Genomic DNA, 13,528 nt, shown 5'->3' on the forward strand with positions numbered 1-13,528 from the left:
ACAGTGGAACAAGCGAAAAAATTTTTAAAACTGAATAAAAACATTTTAATACTTAAATCTGATAAAGGCAACAAAACAGTTGCTATAAAAAAAGAACATTATGACAAAGAAATTAAAAATATAGTAAATGATATTATGACATACCGAATACTCAGAAGAGATCCAACTTCCACGTTACAAACTAAAAATAATACAATAGTCACAAAACTTTTTGATAATCAAATAATAAATAAAACAGAAAAACTAAAATTATGTACATATACAGCCAACCCACCTAGAATATATGGGTTACCTAAATTACATATGCCACTTAGGCCTATTTGCTCTTCAGTTAACTAACCATCATACGAATTGTGTCGGTATATAGCGTCAATTTTAAAAAATCTGACCATACATTCGGTTTATAATGTTAAAGACTCAATTGATTTCAAAAATAAGGTCAGTAATTCATATATATTCGATGATGAAATAATGGTATCCTTTGATGTAGTATCCTTATTTCCGAATATACCGGTTGAACTAGCCATTAAAATTTTGGAAAAGAAGTGGAATATAATTAAGACATTCACTAAGATTACTAAATCACTTTTCTTTGAAATTTTAAATTTCTGTCTTAAAGAAAATAATTACTTCATGCTAGACAACAAAATTTATAAACAACGTAAAGGCATGCCAATGGGCTCACCGTTATCACCCATTATAGCAGACATCGTGATGGAAGAATTATTGGAAAAGTGTATGGATGACCATGAATATAAACCAAGATTATTAACGAAGTATGTAGATGATATCTTCGCGATAATACGCAAAAATAAAATAACTCAAATACTTCAAATTTCGAATTCTTTTCACACAAATTTAAAATTCACCATAGAAGAAGAAAAGAATAACAGGCTTCCTTATTTAGATGTTGAATTAATTAGACATAATAACCAAATTCACTTTTAATGGTATAAAAAGTCTTCAGCGTCAGGAAGATTAATTAACTATAATTCCAATCATCCTAAACACGTGATTTTAAATACAGCATCCAATTTTATTAGAAGAGTTCTAGTACTGAGTGACAAAATTTTCCATAATGAACAAAAGAACATAGTGCGTGATATTTTAATAAAGAATGACTTCCCCGTAAGGATTATTAATATGATGCTTAATAAGACCTTTAAAAAGCTCCAACCTAACAATAATAATGACAAAAAAATATATAAATCCATTGATTATGTTCCGAAATTGTCAAACCAAATAATAAATTCTAGTATATATGACAAGGAACGTTATAAAATTACTCATAAGGCAACAAACACAATAGCTAAATTATATAGCAATACGAAAACTAAAATTAATAATAAAGACAAATCTAATGTAGTGTACCAGCTGAATTGTAAAGGTGACGGGTACAATGTATGTAACAAATTATATATAGGTACGACTAAAAATAAGCTTAGGACAAGGATGGCTGGACATAAACACAGTTTAAAAAATAAAAGTGGTGCTGAAGCCAATACAGCATTGGCTGTGCATTGTATGGAGCATAAACATGAACCTGATTTTGATAAGGCAAAAATTTTATATGAAGAAAGGAACCATAATAAGAGGTACTTTCTAGAAATGCTCTCAATACTTCAAGTGCCCAATAATATAAGACTTAATTTTAAAACTGATACGGACAACTGTGCTCAGGCTTATAGGAATATTATAAACAAATGACACAGGATGTTTGTAAAGCTTTTTTGTTTTTTTTTTTATAAAAATTTTTTTTATAATTTTAATTTTTCTTTTGTATTTTTATTGTTGTTTTTTCTCTTGTTGTCATCATTATTATTGTATTTATTGTATGATTTTTCTTTATAATCCGCTATAAAAATGTGAACATCCTATATTTTGTGTAGTTTTCCCTGAAGATGACTATCGAAGATAGTCGAAATATCGGAAATAAAATATAAACGATTTTTAAATATAAATAATAAATTAATGTCTTTTTATTTATATTAAAATTTGACCAATTAGCCCGGTAACAAATTATTATAATAATAAGTTTTGGTCACAAATATAAGTATTTAGATATTTTTTATGATATAATTTGTTTTGATAAAATTCTAAAGAAAAATTTGAATGTTTGTTTGTCGTTCAGTAGTTAAAGTTCTTAAGAGTTTGAAAGCAAATCATCCGTCATAAACAAACACAGTATCAAGATTTTATTTTTTATACTACAAAAGTGATTTTAAAAAGTTCGTGATTGCAGAAAACTTTACTATCATAGCATAAAAATAAATGCAATACTTCATGCAATTCATGCTCTCGACAATTGTGATATTCGAGCTGCAATCACTGCCACTTTTCCAGTACAGATAAAGTTTGCCACACTTGGATGTCTGCCATTGTTAAGTTAAAAATGTGATGATGATTTAAGAAGCAACTGAAGAAGTTCACTGTTCCTTTGTTGTTATCACAACGATTGTAGCAACAAAACTTGTGGGGAATCTAAGGAAATCGCACAGGTTTGGGAACTCCTCCTAAAAGTGTGAAATTATGTTTTATAATATTTAAAAATAAAAGAGGGCTCTTGGAATATGCGATGTACAGTGATGGAAAAGATGCTCGACGTTATTCTTTTTTATACTTTTGCTGATTTCAAAGCAATGGGCCCCTAGTTTAACAGTGACTTCTGTATGGGGTGATGATGCTCTGCTGCAGTAGAAAAGAAACTTAACGCTATATTTTTTTGTATTCAATATCAGTTTCTGTAGATTTCATAATAGTCCACTCTTAATTTAACAGTGACTCTATTTGTTTAATAGTATTCTGTTAGGATTCTAATATCGAAGCAGTATAATAAATTTAAAATGGCTTTTCCTTTGACAATAGTTAGACTATATAGTTAATGGAACTTGTAACTTTATTTTTCTTTTTTTACTATGTAAAGTACTTTTATTTCCTGATAAAAAGTTTAACCGTTGCAAGAAGTATCTCTAATCATTCCATATTCAGAAAATTTTGGGTGTTTTGTAACTTGTTTCACAATTTTCTTGACTTGCCTCGGAATTTAACTTAAGTGAAATACAAAATGATGAGTGAGACTGTCAAGAGACCTCAAAGTAAACGCTTTAAAAATCGGTTGAATAAATTATAATTTTATAAAACTATAGTTTCTCATTGGTATATACTGCATAGGTTAGGTAATTAGAAATAGAAAGTATTCGGTTAGGGTTCCCATATTGAAACAATCCTATGAAATAACTTTCCCTTTAATCATAGTTCAGGTTATATGATTATGTTTTTTCTTTGTCTTATGACTTTGACTTAGTTTTGTTGTAAAAGAATTAATGGCATGCTTATCTTAGATTCAGTAATGTGGCAGTCAAGCTTGTAAACATACTATCTGAGCCACCATGGAGTCATTGCGATACCAACAACACGAAATTTTTATAGTTTTACATATACCATAGAATCATTTTAAGGTTCTCATAGAACGCAATGTGTTTTTAATGCTACCACTTGATATCTTTGTGTAAAAAGCTGAAAACATATTTAGCTACGCAATTAGCCCTGATTCTAGCTAGATCCGAGTAGCTTCCGTAAAAGTGTTTTGTCTTCCTTCTTATTTTAGTAATGTATCCAATTTGCAAAAAAGGACTATCCACGACTAAAAGTTTGTGACTATCTAACAGCCACTAAACGGTTTTAGAAGTGACGACCTTAGATATATCCACTCTTGGAAAGATGAATAAATTCGTTGTCTCTTTCTTATTATATATCGCCCACATAAGTCTATACATTTTGCAAGTGCTCCTATTTTTGCAAGATTTTATGTCCTTAGAATGATGTAGCCTACAGCTATGTTATAGCCGTATTTACTTTCGGTGTCAAATTATTTATGATTTGCAGAGGTTTTAAGGTTCCATATGGTCTGTACTCGTTGCTCCAAAAATTGCAATAGAATAGTATAAGATATATATAATTTAATTAAAAAAAATAATATAAATTTTTCAAATTTTATTTCAAATATATAAAACTAACAGAGTTTTTTTTATTTATACTGTAATTTTAAACACAAAATTTTCCCAACTATGACGTCATCTAAAACACCTACCAAACCAAAGAAATAACAATCTCTACATTTCCTGCCGTGCTTCATTTGATTAATTTCTTCACTTGAAAGCTTGGAATATTTCATAAAGATAATTTATATTACTAGACAATTAGAAAACATAAATCCATGAAATTTGTTCAGAATGCATAAATAAAGCATAAATTTTCGCACAGTCACTCAGATTTGCTCGAAGAAATATGATTATAATCCTTTAATGTGTGCAATTTGCACTTCAACTCAATGGGAAATGCTTGCGAATCATTTATCGTAAATTACTCTATTAAAATAATTTCTTTTAGTTATTTTTTTTTTCATTTTTCTCTTTAATATTTCTATTTCTATTTATTCTAATTTATGATTTCATTTTAAAATAAACACAGTAAGTAAATTTGTTAAAACTTTCACAACAAATTAATAAAGCTTCAGAAAAATTAAGGTGCGCCGACTCTGAGTTTCAAATTTGGCAGGGCACTAGTTCAATCCTTAGTATAATTAAAAATAAATAAACAAATTAAAAAATTTTTTACGAATAATTAAATATAAGAAATAATTCCAAGACCACTGATGATGGGTATTTGGCAATATTTGAAACAGCTGTATGGTCAGCCAAAAATTCAATTAATTAAAATAATATAAAATGAATTTTTGTTGTTGTAGTTCACTATTGTTCTAAAAACTTCTTTATAAATCATTCTACTTAAAATAATTCTTTTATAAGAAAAAATAAATTCTTTAACACAATGTGTAAGATAAATAAACATTTTTATAATTTTATTTAGAATTTTTTTAAGCTTATAAGATATTATTTTTATTATTGTTTTTAGAAGAGACAGTAGTAAATTACAATATTTTGTGGTTTGTCCTGATATCCTTTTTGAAAAATTCTAGTAATCTCACATAAAAAAATTAGGGCTGTAAATAAAATCCTAGTAATATTCTTTTGTTTAAAACTTCAGACCTCATTTGGAACAATATCTTGGATACTAAAAACATAAAAAAATTGATTTCTTTTATTTAAAAAAAAAATATTTTTTTTGTTTACTTGTAAATATTAAATGGACACTCTGTCACTTGAACTCTATTCAGAGATATTTTGAATCTATTTTCTATATAAAACATGTTGACAATTAGTTTAAATATGCAAACTATCTATTAATATGTAAAGAAAAACTTGATATAATATATAAATAAAATTAAAAACAAATTGTAACTTAAAAAAGTAAAATCTAACTAATTTTTTATTTATATTTCGGGGTGACATTAAATACTAAATATTAATTCTGAAAGTAATTGCTTAATAATCCCACTTTATACTGAAAAATTGCTTTAAGTTTATGTTAAATGTAATGTCAACGCACGTATGAAATTTAAAAAATTATATTGATTTTTTTATTACAATTATTTTCATTTTGCCATGTATAATTCGTAATAAAGCAGAAAATATTTTTACTTCTTTCACTTCTCCTTTTAACCGAACCGCGTTGTTGGAGCTCATATTCTTAACTGAGGCATTTATCTTACGCCCAACATCGCTAGCCTCTTTAAAATCAAAGCACAAAACGCTGCCGCTGTTATTTTAATTGCTTGCTGACGTTTTCCACTGTTATTAGCAAATTCCATGTTGTGTCCTCGCACTCTCTTCTTAGTTTCTATTCACACATTCAGTTTTTATTACACTTTTTCATCAGTTTGCGTTTCTCGACTTTTTTGCACTTTTTAATTGAATTTATTTTGCTTACAGCATCTCATTTCTATGAGCGAAACTTGCTCCACTGTAGTTAACAGAAGATGTTCTTAACATATATGAATTTTACAGCGTTTACAGCGACACGATTTTTATGATTTCATTGTCAAATGTTAAAAAAACTGTAATACTACTGTAATATTGTTTGTGCTTTAAAAACGAATTTTTAGACCAATTTTTATGTGACTTGGGGTTAATGAAATGTTTTTATTTTACAAATATAAAGCGCATGTGCTTCTTAGAGCACGTGCTGTAAGAATTAAAATGTAAACAGAAATTGAAATATAATATTATATTTAACAGAAAGAAAAAGAAATCAAATACGAAACATTAAAAAACATATGTAATGATTAATTTTATGTTAGTATTAAGTGAAAAGGAAGTACACTTCTGCTAAAAAAGAAAGCGAAGAGGTTTTTCGAACAGCAGTAAACTACAACAACAAAAATTTTATATTATTTCAATTAATTAAATTTTTGGCTGCTCTTACAACTGTTTCGAGTATTGCCAAATACCTAACATCAGTAGTCTTGGAAATAATTCTTGTATTTAATTATTTGTAAATAATTTTTTTTGAGACTGCAAGGAATCGAACTCGTGCCAAATTTGAAGCTCAGAGTCCGCGTTCATAAGCCAACTGACCCAAAGCCGTACTTGACTTTTATAGTAAAGTTTAAAAAAAAAAAATCAATTATTAAAGTAAAAATGGACAGAAATATTTGCTTGTAAAAGAATTTTAAAGTATTTAAGCGAAATTCTGTATCTAATATTTTAGGTATACATTTTAAGTTGATATCGTAATGTAATAGTATTTCATAATGGTAATGTAAAAGTAATAGATCACTTGAATTACTTGAATCTTAAGTAAGTTAACTGATATAACGAACTATATGGTGCATATAGATGATACCGTCCTGCAAAAATATTATGTTATTTAGGTCCCCTTATGTGAGTATTGGGGCTGCAACTTAAAGAAACTGCGCTACTATAAAGTATCGACTATTTTATAATTTAATCCATATTTTCAATTGAGTGTATAAGTTATACTCACCATTGAAGTCAGATAACACCAAAAATGATAGTACCATAAGTTATGATGATAGATATAACGCAGACAATAGAATATTGATGACATATCAAAATGTCTCTATATTATATTATAAAGTCTATTATAACGACTAATTTCTAGAAAGTTTTACTTTCTTTCCTAATTTTGTCAAGTAATATTTTTATTTGTTCATTTTTCTTTTACAAGCCACAGAAATCACATTTACTATTTAAGTATGGCCTTTTTTTTAAATAAAATAATAAAAGAAAAGCTTGCATGTAATTTTGTTGGAAAACAAAAAGGAAATTAATGCCGACACTTGCACAGTCAAGTGCTATTGTGGACGAAATTATGTCTAAGAAGCTCTGTTGACTTTGTGAGGAGAAGTACCGGTAAGAGTACGTACACTTCAAAAATTTTAGTTGTTTTACTCCGAGGTGCTTGAAAATTAAAATAAAAGATATGTTTTAATATGTAGAAAATAGTCATTTTTTTAATATTAAGAAAAACGTTGCTAATTTCAGAAGAAGATTAAAGCATATATTTCTGTTTGAGAATCTTATATATCTAGAATTGTTGATCTATACTAAATACTGTTAGACACAAAGGTTTAAGGATTTCGACAGTTAAGCAGTACTTGAAAAATATGTATACAGCAGCGTAAAAAGTTTTTTTTTTGCACAATTTATAGTATTTCCATATAGTATATATATTTCTTGATAATATTTCATTGTATATACTATATAGTATTTATAGTAAGAAGTTGACTTAGAGTCTATCGAAACGTAGTATGCGTAATACGTTCAAAATTAGATATTTTTTGATTAAATGAAGATTGTATATCACTTTTTATATTAAAGTTGCATGTGAGGAACTAAATATTTTGTAACTTTCTAATAGGATATTACATAGACAGTTTTAAGAATTGTTTGAGTAAATTTGATGTGATATGAAAGTAGGGTTCCTATATTTATGAAAATAATTGTTGTCATCTAATTTATAGTTGAATCATAGCTCTTTCTATAAAACTACTAAGCTATAAAACTACTGAGTTATGAAATAATTATGAAAGAGTTGTTAGAGTCGATAAGCGTACTTAGTTCAATTAATAATTCAATTGATTTTTTAGGAAATATTATTTTTCCTTTACCATCTATTATATCAATACTTTTTAAATCCTTCTTGATTATATTACTATTTATATACCTAACTTCAAAATTACATCAGTTTTTATGTACTTACATTTTTTTTTTCCTGCAGCTGTCACTTCTAATTTGATCTTTGTAGAAAATTCATCGTTCACAATAAAATATAATAGGCATATTTCTTCCAGAGCTCAAGTAGGAGAGATAAAGAAACTTATTTTAGTAAGTCTCTGCCTTTTGCAAATGTTTGTATTATCCAACTAGGAGTTCATATAACAATAAAAAATTATTTTGTATTTCTTTTTTGAAGTTTAATTTAAAAATAAACTTAATTCCAAAAAAATATGCTCAACTCCATTTTCTTAAATGGGGGAAATACATTTCAATTTTATATATTTAGCTATGAACATTACTTCAATCTGTGGCTTTCATATTTTTGCCGTCAATTTTCTATGATTCTATGATTTTAAAGCAGCATTTGTGGATAACGGATTTTTTTATAGTTAAACTTTAGCTTAATTTTCATTGCTCTTACTTAAGAGTACTCGTTGTTGTATTTTACTATATACATTTAAAAACCCATATGTGTAGGGTGTCGGATGCATGTTGAAGCTTATGACTGCGTCACATTAAGGACTTTAATTTTATTCAAACATTTTTATTTTGACAAATGTTGTGTCAACAGTTGACGACAATAATTTTCCACAATTCCATAAAATCTGTGAACATTAAGTGAAGCCAGAATCCAAGCTACTCAGAATCCAAGTGTGCGACTTGGTGAGTAGCAGAACGCATCAGAGCATATCTTTTATTTTATTGATATTGTTTATTATATGAAAATAAATAAATTGAATTAATTTACGTTTTTTAAACAGTATTTTAAAAGAATTTATTACAATAATTTTTTTAAACTTAACTTTAGACTTTTTATAAAATAATATTTTTTCAGTTTGTAACGGGTCACCACGGACTGCGTTATCACCTTAACAAAATGGGTCTGTCGACTCTGCTTAGAAGTAGACGAGACTTCCAGTTACATTCTTAGTGACTGCCCAGCTTTGATTTGGGCCAAGAGGAGGACACTGGCTCGAGAACCACTCTCCCCTTCTGACATTAGGAGGTCCTCAACGGCTAATATTCTGGCTTTCATTCATTGTCTTCTGTTCGGTTAGTGTCTATTGCAGCACAAAAAATGATATTAAGTTCAATTGTTTAAAGTTAAAGTTTGCAATAGAACTTTCTTCAAGCACTTAAACTCATTCAAATTCAATTCTTTATGGAAATCTTTTCATGTATAACTTTCTATCCTGTCAGTGTTAATATATGGTTGCGAAGTAGTTAGCAGTACATTAGAGAAGATAACTTCAAAAAGAAAATTGTTTCAGACCATCAACGGCAAACCGACGAAAATATAGGTATATCAATGATATACTGAAAGACATTACAACAAATTAGGATATGTTACATATTGGTTATGGGAAAACTGCCTTATTAACAAGGTACTATAAATTTGATAATACAGACTAATTTTGATTAAAATATAATGATTTTAGAAATTTGTGAATTTTTTTTTGTATTTTAGGATGGCATAATATGGTAGGTCATGTTAACCTATTGTTGTTGACGATACCATGTAGAGCAAGACCTGTATGAGAATTGTCTTATGCTTTATTTAGTATGGCTATGATTTTCTAAAGGAACGCATAAAGTTCTTGAGACATCTTTCAAATTCTCAAGTTGTGGAGTCCCTAAAATACATTAGAGTGTTTATGAAAATACACGGTATGAACATAAGAGTTCGTCCAAACTCTTATCTATGTTAGTTTTCCACATTTTCTGCAATCCTCACTATTGGTTCTTAACTGTTACGAAGGACAAGTTATTAAATTGATATTCATACCATTAGTTAGATATTTGAAAAAGGTCATTGAAGTTACTATTTTATAACTAGTTTCCATTTGTGTCTAAAATGCGAGGTGGTTCTAAATTGGCTACTTATATCGGTTGTAGAATAAATTCGTAATAACTCACAAGACAATATCCAAGCCTGCTCTCTTCATCCTTTTCTGTGTTTCTGTATAATTTGACTTTATGCCAATTTAATTTTAATTTTGCTGTGATGTATTTGCCAAATACTTCGTTTTATTGATAAAATGTACACAAAACCAGAACCAAATGTAGTAAAACAAATATTACATAAAGTAAATACTGCATGGAAATAATTTGATTTTCCAGTTTCGAATGGGTCAACATAACTGTGCCGGAAAAATTAAGACTTTTTAGATTATTGAAATCATGAAAGCGCAATATTTCATTTTGTTGTGCCTGCCAAAAAAATATGATAAAAATGAAAATAAAATAAATATTTTATTATTATCAGATAAAGATGGAAAAACTTAAAATTTAAAAAAAAATTAAATAAAATTCTATGGTATGAATAGTATAAGTCCATTAGCTTAAGTTACATCTATGTGAATTAAACAAAAATAAAAAAGATTTCATTAAAATTTTACCATATCAATGAAATGTTTATTGTATGTTATGTACTTTTATGTACTCCTTAAAGAGCCTTCATTAGGCACGTAAAAGCAGTAAGTATCCTTAACTTAATCATTCGGCAGGAAATGCTTTCTTCTCATAAGACTGCTTCTTCCAAATGGTGTCTTAAAACCATGTTTTGTTGAAGAATGGTCTTGAAAGTATCTTGGAAATCTTGAATATGTATATTAATAAGAATAACTGCATCACATTTATGACTTACTTAGGTGACTTTGACAAAAGTCATGACTAAACGCAGCTGTCTTCTATAGTCTCTTTAGAAGCCCTAATTAGTTTTATGCATGCAGTTAATTTTTACTTAATTTGATCATTTCCAGGATACTACTGGTTTCTCATACGGCTTTTTCTACCGACTGTCTTTAAACCTACTGTCTTGGCAGATAGTAGAGTTGCCATGTTACTTCATTATTAATTACAGTAGGATTTAAAAACAAGTATGTGTACACAATGTGTATGATCGTGGGATGTAGGTTCTTTGTTCTTTCTTATCGCGAACCTTTTATATTTGATCCGAAATGATTATTATCCAATTGACACTGTTAAACCAGCAACGATGACTTGGTCATACTATGAGGATTAAAGACAATGTGTCCAAGGTAGACTATCTTTAGCACCTTTATTTTTGACACATTGTCTTTAATCCTCATAGCATCACCAAGTCAGCATTGCTGTTTGATATCAACCATTCTGAACAGTGTCAATATGTTAATAATAATTTTGGACCAAATATAAAAGGTTCGCAATAAGAAGGGAGAAAGATTCTACATCTCACGATCAGTTGTATACACATACTTGGTGCTATCATTTATGCTTCTATAATTAATAATTAAGTAAAATGGCAACTCTACTGACTTTCTTTTCTGGATTGTTAGTTCTTCTAGTTTAGTATGCATGGATACATATCTTAACAAATGTGCACCGATAATAATATAATAAAATGTTGTTTGTGTGAAGTAGAAATAGGTATATGTCTTTATTTAATACTCAGGTTTGTCCTACAATAACAGTAGTATGGATTTATGGAAAGTTTAGATAGAAAGCATTTTAAAATATTTGGAACAAATTTTTTTTGTCGTAGGTTTTATATTCCTTTTTCTTAAACGATAGCGTAATTCAAGTAATCAATATATTGAAGTGATGGTTTAATGATGTCAAACTTGCTGTGATCAAAAGTAGTTAAAACATTCAGACTTTTATGAGTTTATTTAATAGGAAAACTTAATATTATGGTCAGGAGTTTATATTTCTTTAGCTTATATTTAAAAATTCAATTACAATGGAATTTTATTTTATATTATTTACGCGAAGGTTGCAGCTAATATTTTTTGAATTAAATTTGAAAAATATAACAACATTTAAATTTTGCTGCAGTTTATTGACTTAACTAATAATTATAATATTTTTTAATTTTTTTCTACTTCAAATAATGCAAATTGACCTTATATAAAATGAATGACCATGAATTTGAAAGATAACTTGACTCTCAGAAAATATCATCAAATTTTTATTATTTCTTACATTTTGAAGAATAATTGCCATTGCATCAACTTCATTGCCCTCATTTTGCTTCCAGTTTGAAGAATTTTATAGAGTCCTTAGCAGTAGAATGTTTCGTTTTTTTTTATTTTAATTTAAAATGTAGTAGTAGCTAAATTTCATTTACTTAAATAATTTAAATTTTTTAAGAAATCTTTTTGATTTTCTTAACCAAATACAAATTTTGGGTCAAGGTTGTATACTGAGTAAGTATCGCTTGAATTAACTTTAGTTTGGTATTCCATCTTTTTAATGAAGCTTCTGAATTTAACTTAATAAGTTATGATATGTTTTTTCATTTTGCACTTTCTGATTTTGATATCCATATTAAAAAAGTCCTTCTGTTTAGTTTATAATCAAAAAAAAATTGAAAGTTTGCATATATAAAGTTCTTATAAAGACTTAGGCAAGAACAACCTCTGAGCCTGATTAATAGCTCTTAATGAAAAGACCCAGATTTGTTAATAAAACTAACTACAAATGAAATCTGTACAGTCATTTTGTAACTTTAAGGACACTAAATCAGCTTGAGAATTTTTTGCACTTTTATATCCTGCAATATCCTGCCACTTTTGTTCAATTTATGCCACCTGCAGACCATCAACTTGTACATTTTCAAGTTTATTGAAAACACCAAATAATGTCGAACATGATAACACCATTCAGAGTCAGTGTTACTCCAATGTCCTGCTACAAGCTGCAATTGTCCATTTCATCCTTTTGCAGTGTGAGTCCTTGGAAGTGCATGTACTCGTAAATACTGCAAAGACATGTGGGCTTTTAATGATGTTGTCTTTCAATGAAGGCGGTTTGCATTATTCTTTAGCTCAATGCGAATGTGGCTGCTCGGAGTTCCTTTGAATGGCTTTGGATGTGTCACTTGCAATATTCACTTGTGCAGGCTTTTCTTATTTCACTCTATGATTTCAAATAAGTTGAGTCCTGCTGAGTTTATCCTTTTTTTTCTGTTTTCTACTACTTTTATGCTCTGCTCTTACTATTCACCGCATTGACGTCACATGCTGCATTATAATGAGCAATGTAAACGCAATTAAAAGATAAAGAGTAGCATTTCATCTTAATTATTTAGTGTTGGTTTTTAATGACTGTTGACAATGTAAAATGTGGATTGTACCCACTGAAAAAAATTATACTGTTTTCAATATTTAATTTTGTTTTTTGTTTTTTTTTCTAAATACTTTTTAATTGTAATTAATTGTACTTATTTTATATATTCAAGTTGTCATTATTGCTTTCATAGTATTGTAAACAAAGACTGTATTAAGCTTGCCAAGAGCTTAGAGTTAGAGTTAGTTAGTAATAGAGTGCAGGAAAACTTGGACTCTGTATGTTGAAGTCAAGCATTCTTATATGTATTCTCATATACACATATCATGCAAGACGAA

This window comes from Teleopsis dalmanni, chromosome 1, assembly GCF_002237135.1.
Source record: "Teleopsis dalmanni isolate 2A chromosome 1, ASM223713v2, whole genome shotgun sequence".
Taxonomy (NCBI): domain Eukaryota; kingdom Metazoa; phylum Arthropoda; class Insecta; order Diptera; family Diopsidae; genus Teleopsis; species Teleopsis dalmanni.